A 14,351-nucleotide genomic window follows, 5' to 3' on the forward strand; every position below is an offset into this window, starting at 1 on the left:
AAGCCAAATAAATAGAGAAATAAAAATAATAATACCCCCGTCATTCAGTGAAGTTTGATTCATTCGCTTAAAACAATGAATCATGTCAGATTATGAGGCTGAATGTAAACATCTGACCAGAGGCAGCGCCCAAAGGAAACATGTTTGACTGTCTGCCAAGGTCCCACACCTAGGAACAGGAAGAGAAATTTGATTTGGTTCATATCTAAAGGCAAACGTACCTGATTTGCACTTTATAAAACAATACGAGAACAGAAACACAGGCATCCCTCGAACTTTGCACTTCTCTGAATTTCACAACACAGATCCGGACAAGTAATGTGTACAAAATTCACATACTAAAGTGTGCATGTAAAGGCATATATTTGTGAAAATAACATATGAACGTTGTATTGCATTAGGCAAAACTGCATATTAAAAAAGTGTATATTAAAAGGAAATTGCCTGATGTTGATGAATCTTCATGAGGACTTAAAAAAATATGTATCCCAAACTGAACTTTAGACTGGAAAAGGGAGAAACTGAGAACCAAAATGGATATATTTGGCCATCCCTACTTAAACCCAATTTAGAAACTTCCCTTCAGATGGCTCAGGGGTTAGAGAACTCCATAACCTTCAACATTTCTCAGACAAAAATACCATACCCTCCAACCCTCTACCATACCCTCCAACATTTCACCAATGAAATTAGGGACGCCCTAAGGAAAAGTGGGATGTTTTGGGATCAAATCAGAAACCAGGACAGCTTCTGTGAATCCAGGACTGTCTCTGGAAAATAGGGTCTGGCAGGGTTAGTGGTGGCTGGCCGAGTAGGGTAAATGGGGCCTTGCCCCATCAACCTCTGCCTGCCCTCTGTCAGCCCCCACTGGGCTGCCTCCTTACTTACAATCAGTACGGGGATAGAGTTGGCTGCCAGTTTCCTCCACATGCATCTCAGTGTTGCCCCTTGTAGAACTCATCATGGAAGAGGAGGAGGATGGGGACAAAACTAGACTGACCGTCTCTGCCTGCCATTGCCTCTGGCTCCATCTACTGGTGGCTCCCTGTCTTCTGCCCTCCTTGACCTAATGGGTACCAGCCACCCCTGGTAGGGGGCATGGCTGGGGAAGGGGTCTGGCCTAAGGAGAGGGCCAAACAGAGAGCAGGTGGCCTCAGGTCATCCACCACTGATGTACTTTGTTGTTGTTTAGTCGTTTAGTCGTGTCTGACTCTTCGTGACCCCATGGACTAGAGCACGCCAGGCACTCCTGTCTTCCACTGCCTCCCACAGTTTGATCAGACTCATGCTGGTAGCTTCGAGAACACTGTCCAACCATCTCGTCCTCTGTCGTCCCCTTCTCCTTGTGCCCTCCATCTTTCCCAACATCAGGGTCTTTTCCAGGGAGTCTTCTCTTCTCATGAGGTGGCCAAAGTATTGGAGCCTCAGCTTCAGGATCTGTCCTTCCAGTGAGCACTCATTTCCTTCAGAATGGATAGGTTTGATCTTCTTGCAGTCCATGGGACTCTCAAGAGTCTCCTCTAGACCATAATTCAAAAGCATCAATTCTTCGGCGATCAGCCTTCTTTATGGTCCAGCTCTCACTTCCATACATCACTACTGGGAAAACCATAGCTTTAACTATACGGACCTTTGTTGGCAAGGTGATGTCTCTGCTTTTTAAGATGCTGATGTACTATAAAATCTAAATAATAAAACACAAGATCAATAATTGCAAAAATCAAATGAAACCATCTGTTAGAAGACGACATTACACTGGCTGTATTTCTGTTTATTTTCTATGCTTCAGATGCAAATAACTTGCACTCCGAGTAGACCCAATGGAAATAATGAACCTAAGCCATGCCTATTAACTTCAGCAGGCCTACTCTGTGTAGGTCTAGCATTGGCTACAACCCCTTATATTGTTTAGTCAGAATCTCCTTTCTTGCCATTTGAATCTCTTGGTTTCAAGTCCTACGCTCTGGAGCAGCAGAAAACAAGCTTGCTCTGCCTTCCGTGAGACAGATATTTGAAGATGGCTCTCATATCACCTCTAAGCCTCCTCTTCTCTAGGCTTAAAGCCACTTAATGGTATTTTTTTACTGTTTTATAACTTTAGCATAGCTGTCAACTTTTCCCTTTTCTTGTGAGGAATCCTATTCGGAATAATGGAATTTCCCTTAAAAAAGGGGAAAAGTTGACAGCTATGAACTTTAGTGAGTATATAATTAAAATTCTATTTAAAAGGGGGGATCTAGCTTGAATAACTTTATACAGAGGGCAGTGCAGCAAATATTAAACAAACTTCTCTTTGTCCATTAACACAAAAATGTGCTGACCCCAAAGGCACCTTAGCAAAACCACCCAGTAGTTCCATGTCCAGACCTAGGACCTCTACACATCCTTTGCAAGGGAAGCTTTAAGAAGCAATCTCAGAAATGCTTAAAAAGGAGGCAATGAACTGCGCTTAGAATATATGAATTTTTAAAATTATTGTTATTATTTTAGAACCGACATGGGCTGAGCTGCACAGGGAAAGAGACCACTGAACTTGGGCTCTGACATACCATGCATTACCACAGGGTTGTGGAAAGAAACCCTGGAGAAAGCAAGATAAAGGCCAAACTGAATGTGCCGTTTTTGGAGTCTTGCTTCAACACCTGTGGATATCTGTTGTCCTGGGGAGACCTTGCCATCTAGTGGCAGGTGTGGAGAGCTGCAGGCAAAAAGCCCGTTGGAGCAATTTTCTCCTCTCCAAACCAAATTACGAGAATGAAGGAAGGACGACTTGAGGGAAGGAAAAAGGAGAAGTGGGCGTTGCATTTTTAAATGGGCAGTTCTGTGCAACAATAGAAAAGCAAGGAATTTGATACCGGATGCAGAATTCAACACACACATACCCAAATTCCACCTCTAGTTTTTTGTTTCAAGTTTCTAGACCTTAAGCTTGTCCAGATTTACGTGAACGAAACTGCCCTGGGAACATGACTGGAAGGTGAAATTTCTACTTGGGGTTGATGAACTCTACAATATGCTGAACTCAATTCGCGCCCCCCCCCCATATTTTTTCTTGTTTTTCATTGCTGAATGGATGTTTGCTGTGTAAGCCTGTATAGATCCATATAGGTCCATTTGTTGAATTTGCATAAGGGATTAGGCCACAGATTAGGCCTAATGATTAGAGATAGATATCGACAGCACAGAACACAACAGTGCTCACTAGAGGTTAACTATTGTATTGCTTCTCTGAGTCACATCGTAGCTGTCTTGCCCCATCAATCATCATCATAGCCAGGGTTCTCTGCGTGAACTGATGATTAACAGGGAGATGTATAAATAAATCAGAAGATGTATGCTCAAGATTCAGGTCAAACAAAACGAAGGACTGCTTCAAAGAGCACCTACAGTAGTTAAGCTGTGAAATTTGCTCAACCAAGAGGAATACGAGTATGGGTAGCTTTAAAAGGGGGTTTGACAAATTCATGGCCGGTCAAGCTGACAGGGGCCACCGGCTGGGATGGTTCCGTTCTGCATCCATTGCTTCTGAATATCAGTTGCTAGGAATGACAAGCGAGGAAAGTTGCTGTCTCTCTCAGGTCCAAGGAGCTCAGGGTGGTGTATGTGGGTCTCCCCTTTCTCATTTATTCCCCACAACAACACTGTGAGGTAGGTTAGGTTGATTTGGGGGGCATTTGACAACTTTTTTTTTATGTGCCGCCAGACCAAAATATGAGAGACTCCTCATTTACAGCTGTGAATTTAAGTAAATAAGAGATCTGATAAAAGACAGGTGTGGCTTTGTTTGCTTTTAGTTAACTGATTTTATATCTGTATTATTATTGTCTGTATTTGCATTAGGGTAAAGTAACTGCCTTTTGGTTCCAGAGGGTACAGCTACTATTGGTTCATTTAAGCTGCTGTATTTGGATCCTCTGTCTTATTGGTTTCCTCCAAAAGGCAGGACTGTGATTGCCTGATATTGTTCCCTCCAAAATGTATCCTTTCTAGATAGTTCCCTGTCCCTATAAATGTAGCTCTCCCCTCCTCAGTTCTCAGTCTTGTTTGCTTTAATAAAGAAGTGTGACTACAGAACTGTCTCCAGCGTATTATGTCAAGAGAGCTGAAATCACAAACCCCACGTCACAACAATTTACAGCTGTGAATTTAAGTAAATAAGAGATCTGATAAAAGACAGGTGTGGCTTTGTTTGCTTTTAGTTAACTGATATAGATTTTCTCCTATTAGAGAGTTTTAGAGTGTTAACAAATATTGATCGAAATATATTGGTTCTGATGATGGCCCAAGATTAGGAGTGCCTCCTCTCAGAACAGCTGATTATGTCACCAAACTACTCACGCTTTGGGTTTGGGGGGGGGGGGGGAGAGCTTTATTTTCTTTTTGAGTGTCATCATCGTCATGCTATTGCTAACCTAGGGACCTCAAATGCTGGACTCTGGACGTCTCTGGACTCTGAACCCCTGGCTGTACGAGGGGGAAAGGAACCTCCTGTCATCCAAAGGCTGCAGCCCTTTGTAGGGAACCTTCTGGAGGTCACCTGTAAGTGGTGGGCGGGGCCAAAGGCAAAAGTGGGTGGGGCAGCAGACATGAGTCTTACCTTTGTACTGTAGGCAACTCACCACCACAACACCCCACCCCAGAAAACAGGCTCCTCATCTTAATGAAGCCCTTACGACATGGGTGGGCAAACTAAGGCCCGGGGGCTGAATCCAGCCCAATTGCCTTCTAAATCCGGCCTGTGGACGTTCCAGGAATCAGCGTGTTTTTACATGAATAGAATGTGTCCTTTTATTTAAAATGCATCTCTGGGTTATTTGTGGGGCAAAGGAATTCGTTCATTTCCCCCCCAAAAAAATATAGTCCGGCCCCCTACAAGGTCTGAGGGACAATGGAATGGCCCCTGCTGAAAAAGTTTTATGTTAAAAAATTTAGAATATATGGAGGTGGGGAAGGAATTTCTCAATGGAATAAAAGCAATCTATACTGGACAGAAAGCTAAATTAATTGTAAACAATATGATTACGGAGGAAATAGGGATATCTAAAGGTACGCGACAGGGGTGTCCACTTTCGCCATTGTTATTCATCATGGTACTGGAGGTCTTTCTAAAATCACTAAGAGAAAATGAGGCAATAAAAGGGGTTGCAGTAGGCCGGAACGAATATAAGGTGAAAGCCTTTGCCGATGACCTGGTCATAACGGTGGAAGAGCCTTCGGAAAGTATGAAAAATATACTTATGGAGGTAGAGAGATTTGGCCAAGTGGCAGGATTTATATTGAATAAGAAAAAGACTAAAATAATTGCTAAGAATATGGAGCCAGATAAGATAGAAACTATACAGCAACAAGCAGGTATAGAGGTGGTAAAAAAGGTAAAATACTTAGGTATTTGGATAACCCCCAAGAATATAGATTTATATCAGAATAACTATACACCAGTGTGGAACGGGATAAAGAAAGATCTGGAAGTGTGGGGACGAATGAAACTGTCATTCTGGGGAAGGATCTCAACGATAAAGATGAGCGTGCTGCCAAAGCTATTATTTTTGTACCAAATGATTCCAATAATCAAGGGGACTGGGGTCTTTAAGGAATGGTAAAGAGTGATTTTAAGGTACATTTGGCAGGGTAAGAAGCCAAGAATTCAATTTAAGTTACTAACTGATGCGAAAGAAAGAGGAGGCTTCGCCCTGCCAGACTTGAAACTGTATTATGAAGCCTCATGTCTTTGTTGGTTAAAGGAATGGATAAAATTAGAAAATACAGAGTTGTTAGATTTAGAAGGATTTGGCAACAGATTTGGATGGCACGCGTATTTATGGGCTGAAAAGAAGAAAATCCATAAAGGTTTTGAGAACCACATTTTCCGAAGATCGCTAATAGAAATATGGGAGAGGTATAAAAACCTACTTGAAGTAAAAACACCACACTGGTTGTCTCCTTTAGAGGTTATGAGTGTTAAAAAAATTAATATGAGAAAGAATTGGATTACATATGGAAATTTGATTATTAAAGAAGGGGGGAAATGGAAAATGAAATCTTATGAAGAAGTGAAAGAGTCGGTATATGATTGGTTGCATTATTTCCAAATAAACGATATGTTTAAAAAAGATCTTAAAGAATATGGATATGCAGAGAAAGATTCTAAATTTCAAACAGAAATAATAAATAATGAATATAAAATCCTATCCAAAATGTATAAGATATTGTTGGAATGGCATACAAAAGATGAGGAAGTTAAATCAGTTATGATAAAATGGGCCAGAGATATTGGTTATAATATACAATTTAACGACTGGATAAAACTATGGAATGAAAGTATTAAATTTACTGCATGTACTGCACTAAAGGAAAATGTTATGAAAATGATATACAGATGGTATATCACACCAGTAAAACTTGCAAAAATGTACAAAACATGTAAGAAGTGTTGGAAATGTAAAGAAAAAGATGGTACATTTTATCATATGTGGTGGGAATGTAAGAAAGTGAAAAGCTTCTGGGAGTTGATATATAATGAGCTGAAAAAAATGTTGAAATATACATTTGTCAAGAAACCAGAGGCTTTTCTTTTAGGAATTGTTGGCAATGAAATAAATAGAAAGGACCACAAACTTTTCCAATATGCGGCAAGAATACAACTGGCCCAGAAATGGAAACAAGAACAAATACCAACGTTGGAGGAGTGGAGAATGAAGCTGATGGACTATGCAGAACTTGATAAACTGACTGGGAAGATCAGATATCTACGAGATCAAAAATTCATCGAGGACTGGGGAAAATTAGTTGAATACTGGGAATGTATAAGTGATAATGCAATAACGCTAGTAGCATTCAAAGAAGCTCTGTAACAGAATAAGAAATATTGTAAAAAGGCAAAATAGAAGTGGGGGGTAGGTATAAAGGCAATAGTAAAATTTGGAAATGTGTAATTAAAGAAGTTTGAATTTGGATGATTGGCAGAGAAGCCGAAGGAAGTCAAAAATGGAAAATTTAACAGAAATTGTAATGTGGATTGAATGTATGGAAAATTAATAAAATATAATTTTTTAAAAAAAGAAAAAGTTTGCTGACCCCTGCGCTTAAGACAATCCCAATGGAACTTAAACAAACAAAAAAGTTCTGCAAAGTGAACTCTGGGTTTTCTGAGTGGGTCTCCTTTGTCCTCCCCCAACTCCCCCACCAAAGAAACCTATTTCATAATGGAGACTGAAGGGGGAGATGTTAATTAGTCCATGGTTAGGCCTCCTGGCAAGCAAATAAGGGATTTGTTCTTTTGTTCTGCCAGAAAGACTTTGCCCCCACCCTCCTGTCCTACAGATGCTAAGTTGCCTCTTTAAAGTCTCCCCACAAGGTGGCTAATTCAAGAGTGTTAGTAGGGTGTTTGTTATGGGAGGGGGAATAAAGAAAAAGAAAGTAGTGCAAGCATCTCATAGCTCACTTGGTAATTTCAGGGCCATGGGTTCAAGTCCCATGGGCAAAAGATTCCTGCCTTGCAAAGGGTTGGACTAGATGACCCCCGTGGTCCCATCCAACTCTGCAATTCCATCAATCTATGATAGAACATTCAAGGCTTAACTGGTGGCACAAACTGCAGCCCAACAGGCTTTGTCTTTTCCTGTACCACACAGCGCATTTCCCCTTCCAAACTGGGCGACTTAGAATGCTGCTTCAGACAATTCTGGGTGCCACATCAAATAATAATATATTTTTTAACGATATTGTTGAGATGGAGAAGTGCAGAAAATAGGCAATCAGGATGCTATTGAAGCATCTCCCATATTTGCAGGGGGTGGGGGCTTATAATATGTGGGTCTCTGAGGGAGCAAGACCCGTAAGGGGAGACATGATTGAAGTGCCTATGTGATGGAGAAATTGGACTGAGTTTTTCCCTTTTCCTGTTGAGTGGAGGCTGGTTCATTTGGCAAATGGGGCACTGCCCCACCAACCTCAGTCTGCCCTCAGCCAGCCCCACCTGCTTTCCTTCTTTCTTGCAACCAGTCCAGGAAAGTGGCCTCACCTGCCTCAGTCTCAGTGTTGCCCCTTGTAGAATTCAGCAGGAAGGAGGAGGATGGGGACAAATGTAGCATCAGCTCTGCCTGCCATTGTCTCTGGCGCCACCTACTGTTGGGCTCCATGCCGTCCGCCCCATCAGACCCAATGGGCACCAGCCACCACTTTCCGTATTTCATCCAGTGGAGCTGAAAGGAGCCAATTCACTGCAGACAAGAGGAAAGACCCCCTCCCACACAGCACATTGTTAACCCTGCCAGCCATAAATTTAGGGGGCTTTAGAAGGGGATTAGACAAATTCACAGAGGATAAGGAACAATGGCTGCTAATCATGATGGCTATATTACCTCCAGGATCAGAGGGGGGCCGAGCCTTTGAATTACGAGTTGCTGGGGATCACAAGCAAGAGTGCTTGCATAGAAACAAAACTGTGGAGTTGGAAGGGACCCCAAGGGTCATCTAGTCCAACCCCCTGCAGTGCAGGAATCTCAGCTAAAGCTTCCACAACAGATGACCATCCAATCTCTGCTTAAAGACCTTCAAGGAAGGCAGGCCACAGATGCTGATGTTTTCAAAACGCAACCTCTCGTTCTGGAGAAGATTTAGGTTCCAAGGAAGGAAGCCACACGGGTCACACTGAGGATCAGCCTGCAGAGGAAATGGGGAGCAATCGTAAAATGTGCAGAAATGCGATTTGAATTTGCATCCAGGAGACATAATGCAGAATGCAAAATGGCCTCAGTTTCCCGGGGTCCTAGGTTCTTCAATTTAAAAGATCTCGAAAAGCAAGTGGGGGGGGGGCAGGAATCTCTGCCCAAAATGCCAAAGAGCTGCTGCCAATCTGGCCTATACTAGCCAAAGATCTGACTCAAACTTCCTATGTTCAGAAGTGTGCCTTGCAGCTGCTGCTGCTGCTGCTGCTTCCCCCAACTCTGGCAGGAAGTGGCTGAATTAAGCTTCTGTTGGGGCCCAAACCACGTGGTCAAACTCCCCCCCCCCCCCGCCCCAGCCAAGAGTCTTGTATCTTAAAGCCACAGAGGTCTTTTTTTAAAAAAAATTGGCATTTGATCACACGGTATAAGCTTGTTTCCAGTCTCCTGCTTAGGCAATGCTGGGACCTTGAGATTAAAACACAGATCCAGCACTTGGCGAGAGTCTGCCTTTCATTTGTGCATTTCACTATGCAGAGAGGAGAAAGCCCTGTGGGGTATTGGTAGCAGAGATTATGCCCATCCAAATCCCAGTTTCTCCCAATCCACTGTGAGCAGGGTCTCAGATTTTTTTATTTATTAAAAAAGCTACAAAGAAACCGACCAACAGTCTCTTATTCCAGGATAACAGCCTGTTGGATATCTGCCTGATGTGATGCAGTGAAAAGCATGCTGTATTTTTTGCAGTTTGTGTTTTTATGTTGTAACCGCCCTGAGACCTGCGGGTATAGGGCAGTACAGATACACAATTAATTAATTAATTAATTAATTAATTGGATTATAGGTGCCCCTGCAGAACAAAAAGGGGCATCTTTCTCAAGAATAAATGCAGATATAGTTAAGATAAGCAATTGTTGCTTTGAGGGCATTGCTCTAATCTTCATTTTTAAACCACAATCTGCTTAGAGTTGAAATCCGAGTACCTTGTTAGCTGATAGTGAAGGGGATTAAGGGAAGTTTATCCGGAGTCAATAATCAGGATTAAAAACAATACCATGATGTGTATCCAAACCAAGGTAAAGGGTGACAACATCCCAAACACAACAAAGCCCCTCCCCAGAACCAGATGAATCACAGTACGAGAAGCACCAGGGTTACATGCTGACCCTTCCCCTTTTAAAAAATAAATATCTCACTTCCTCCTCACCACCCTGGAGTTTTGCCCTCTCTAGATTTGGAAATCATATTTAAATCGGACAAACATGCCTGTTGCAGAATGGCAGAAGAAGGATGCAATGAGACTTTGCGATTGGATTGGGGTAGAAGTGGAGTGATGGGGAGGGGGGTTTGTTTGCTTGTTTTGGAGAAATAGCCCCCCACCCCACTTAACTGGAAAGCTCCACGAGACTCCTCCTTTAACCAAAGTGGCTTCAGTTTTGTGTGTATACGTCACATATACACAGACAGACAAAATTTGTGTATACATCAGAAAGCATACGTTCTTCCAAAATGTCTGTACACAGACAAAATGATTCAGCACATATCATCACCATCACCAACACACACACACAATTCATATATATACATGATGCAGTTGACGCAATGAAAAATGGGGTCTCCATAAAAGGCGGATCTACACGGATCCTCATGGATCCTCCACTTTTTAAAAAATAATTCCAACAAATGCAGTGTCAAATCACACCTAGAAGGCACGCCTACAAACTGGACTATAAAAAACGTGGATCCAACACTTTGCCGCGCTGCAGCACCACAAAAACATGGATCTAAGGCACGGATCCTCATGAATTCATATGATTTTTATATTGAAACAAAATGAAAACACCATGCTACTGTAGACCACATCTTAATCTGTAGGAGGAACCAAAGAAATCACGCATCCACTGTTTCGTGGTGCCGCAATGGCGCAAAAACATGGTTAAAAAACACGGATCCTCATGAATCCTAATGATTTCTGCACTAGATCAGCCCAAACTCACTGTCAGATTACACATCATGGCCAGGGGCACAGCATCCACCACAGAAATCACAGGTCCATGGCTTCCTGGCCATACCGTGGCCCAAAAACGTGGTTCCGTACCACGGATCCTCATGGATCTTCATGCTTTTTGCATTGGGCCACCCCAAGCACACTGTCAAATCACACATCATAGCCAGGAGCACAGACTGCACCACAAAAATCATGGACCCATGACTTCCTGGTAAATCCATGGCCCGAAAACGTGGTTTTGAAGCACGGATCCTCATGGATCCTCACGCTTTTTGCATTGAGCTACCCAAAACTCACTGTCATGTCACACATCATGTCCAGGGGCACAGCCTGCACCACAGAAAACTCAGATCCACGGTCATCTGGCAACGGCATGGCCCAAAAACGTGGTTTTGAAGCATGGATCCTCATGCATCCTCATGATTTTTGCACAAGACCAGCCCAAAGTCACCATCAGATCAAACATCATGGCCGGGGGCACAGCATCCACCACAAGTATCACGGATCCATGGCTTCCTGGCCATACCGTGGCCCAAAAACGTGGTTTTGAAGCATGGATCCTCATGGATCCTCATGATTTTTGCACAAGACCAGCCCAAAGTCACCATCAGATCAATCATCATGGCCAGGGGCACAGCATCCACCACAAAAATCACGGATTCATGGCTTCCTGGCCATACCGTGGCCCAAAAACGTGGTTTTGAAGCACGGATCCTCATGGATCCTCACACTTTTTCCATTGGGCCAACCCAAACCCACTGTCAAATCACATATCATAGCCAGGGGCACAGCCTACACCACAAAAAACTCGGATCCACGCCTGCCTGGCCATACCGTGGCCCAAAAATGTGGTTCCGAAGCATGGATCCTCATGGATCCTCATGATTTTTGCACAAGACCAGCCCAAAGTCACCATCAGATCAAACATCATGGCCGGGGGCACAGCATCCACCACAAGTATCACGGATCCATGGCTTCCTGGCCATACCGTGGCCCAAAAACGTGGTTTTGAAGCATGGATCCTCATGGATCCTCATGATTTTTGCACAAGATCAGCCCAAAGTCATCATCAGATCAAACATCATGGCCATGGGCACAGCATCCACCACAAAAATCACGGATCCACAGCTTCCTGGCCATACCGTGGCCCAAAAACGTGGTTTTGAAGCACGGATCCTCATGGATCCTCACACTTTTTCCATTGGGCCAAACCAAACCCACTGTCAAATCACATATCATAGCCAGGGGCACAGCCTACACCACAAAAATCATGGATCCACGGCTTCCTGGCCATACCGTGGCCCAAAAACGTGGTTCCGTACCACGGATCCTCATGGATCTTCATGCTTTTTGCATTGGGCCACCCCAAGCACACTGTCAAATCACACATCATAGCCAGGAGCACAGACTGCACCACAAAAATCATGGACCCATGACTTCCTGGTAAATCCATGGCCCGAAAACGTGGTTTTGAAGCACGGATCCTCATGGATCCTCACGCTTTTTGCATTGAGCTACCCAAAACTCACTGTCATGTCACACATCATGTCCAGGGGCACAGCCTGCACCACAGAAAACTCAGATCCACGGTCATCTGGCAACGGCATGGCCCAAAAACGTGGTTTTGAAGCATGGATCCTCATGCATCCTCATGATTTTTGCACTAGATCAGCCCAAAGTCACCATCAGATCAAACATCATGGCCATGGGCACAGCATCCACCACAAAAAACACGGATCCACGGCTTCCTGGTCATACCACGGCCCAAAAACGTGGTTTTGAAGCATGGATCCTCATGGATCCTCACACTTTTCGTATTGGGCCAACCGAAACTCACTGTCAAATCACACAACATGTCCAGGGGCACAGCCTGCACCACAGAAAACTCAGATCCATCGCTTCCTGGCAACACCATGGACCAAAAATGTGGTTTTGAAGCACGGATCCTCATGGATCCTCACGCTTTTTGCACTAGATCAGCCCAAATTCACCGTCAAATCACACATCATGGCCAGGGGCACAGCCTGGACCACAACAACTGGCATCCACGGCTTCCTGGCCACTCCATGGCCCAAAAACGTGGTTTTCAAGCACGCATCCTCATGGATCCTCATGCTTTTGGAGCATCTCCACGCCCATTGTTCTGCCCAGACACTGATGTCCAGCACCAAGGGCCTTTTGGTGGTTCCCTCACTGTGAGAAGCAAAGCGACAAGGAACCAGGCAGAGGGCCTTCTTGGTAGTGGCGCCTGCCCTGTGGAATGTCCTCCCATTAGATGTCAAAGAGATAAACAACTACCTGACATTTAGAAGACATCTGACGGCAGCCCTGTTTAGGGACGTTTTTAATGTGTGACTTTTTAATGTATTTTTATTTCATTTTTTTGGGGGGGAAGCCACCCAGAGTGGCTGGGGAAACCCAGCCAGATGGGCAGGGTACAAATATATTAGTAATAGTAGTAGTAGTACTTTGTAGGATTTGATAATCTTTATAGGTCTTTTAAATTTCTAATCTATCTATATATCTATCCCCTCTCCCTTTTCCCTTTCTGTACTTCCCTATCCTTATAAAATTGAATATATATATATATATATTTAAAATTTACGGCTCCACAGTTTTCTTGGTCGCCCCATATTCATTACCCGACCACCTATGCTGCTCATGGACAGATCACTTTGGGGCACTGCCATGCTGTAAAAAGATTCTCATGAAGCACAGATCCCCATGGATCCTTAGGTTTTTTATGTTTGGTGACCCTGAAATCACTATCAAATCACACATTTTGTATATGACCACAGAATGAACCACAAAAACCACAGAGCACAGCCAAGGAACAAACACCAAATTAAATACTTTAATCCTCATGGATTGGCATGATTGTTAAATGGACTCCACCAAATTATATTGTAAGATCACACCAATGTCCATGGAATGACCGAAATGCAAACACTATCTGAAATGGTTCTGCATTAGCAAGAACATTGAATTAAAATGACATTCATATCCATAGCTTCCACTGTGAAGAACAGCACCTGGAAATTTTTGACGCTGCTAAACCTCAAGAATATCCAAGGCAGAGATTGTGATGATCTTACCTGTGAATGTAAATTATCAAACCAACTAGATGGAGACCACCAAAGTAACCATGAAAAACAATCACCTGTCTTGCGTCAATTCAGCTACAAATGGTTCTGGGACAAAAGTTGGTTGCTTTGCGGGGGTGGTAATTATAAATGGAGGTTTAACTGCAAGTTTTCTTGCCAACAGATTTTGTCAGTGCAAACTTTGAAATAGGAGGTTTCCAACGTGGTGCCCATGGGCATCATGGTGCCTGCTGACAGCTTTCCTGGAGTCCACCACGTGTTTTTAGAAAAAGAACAGGATTAGTGGTGAATTGTGCCCAGCATGACTTCAGATTGTTCATAGTACATTTGATTGACTGCAGGGACATATGAAGGGGCAGCGGGGTGATGGTGCCCCGGGGTGCCATGCTGGGGGGAGAGTGACAGTACGGTCGCTGTACCGGCTGCCGCTTGTGCGGCGTCCATGTGGGCTGCCGCTCTTGCGGCAACTGTACAGGCAGCCCCTCTCGCAGCGACCGTATGGGCCATATGGGCAGCTGCTCTCGCGGTGACTGTACAGGCTGCTGCTCGCGTAGCGTCCATACAGGCAGCCCCTCT

General features: G+C 43.8%; 1 long non-coding RNA gene across 1 annotated transcript in view; it reads right to left on the bottom strand.

Moving 5' to 3' along the window:
- LOC310752057 overlaps window positions 1-14,351 on the bottom strand; it is a 27,177-nt gene continuing 12,826 nt past the window's right edge. Inside the window, exons 2-3 of the long non-coding RNA XR_014542828.1 lie at window positions 8,361-8,661; window positions 1-169 (exon numbers count right to left, since the gene is read on the bottom strand). This is a non-coding gene — a long non-coding RNA (uncharacterized lncRNA). The remainder of the gene's footprint in view (window positions 170-8,360; window positions 8,662-14,351) is intronic.

The sequence above is a fragment of the Podarcis filfolensis genome, assembly GCF_964270895.1.
Source record: "Podarcis filfolensis genome assembly, chromosome: 16".
NCBI classification, from domain to species: domain Eukaryota; kingdom Metazoa; phylum Chordata; class Lepidosauria; order Squamata; family Lacertidae; genus Podarcis; species Podarcis filfolensis.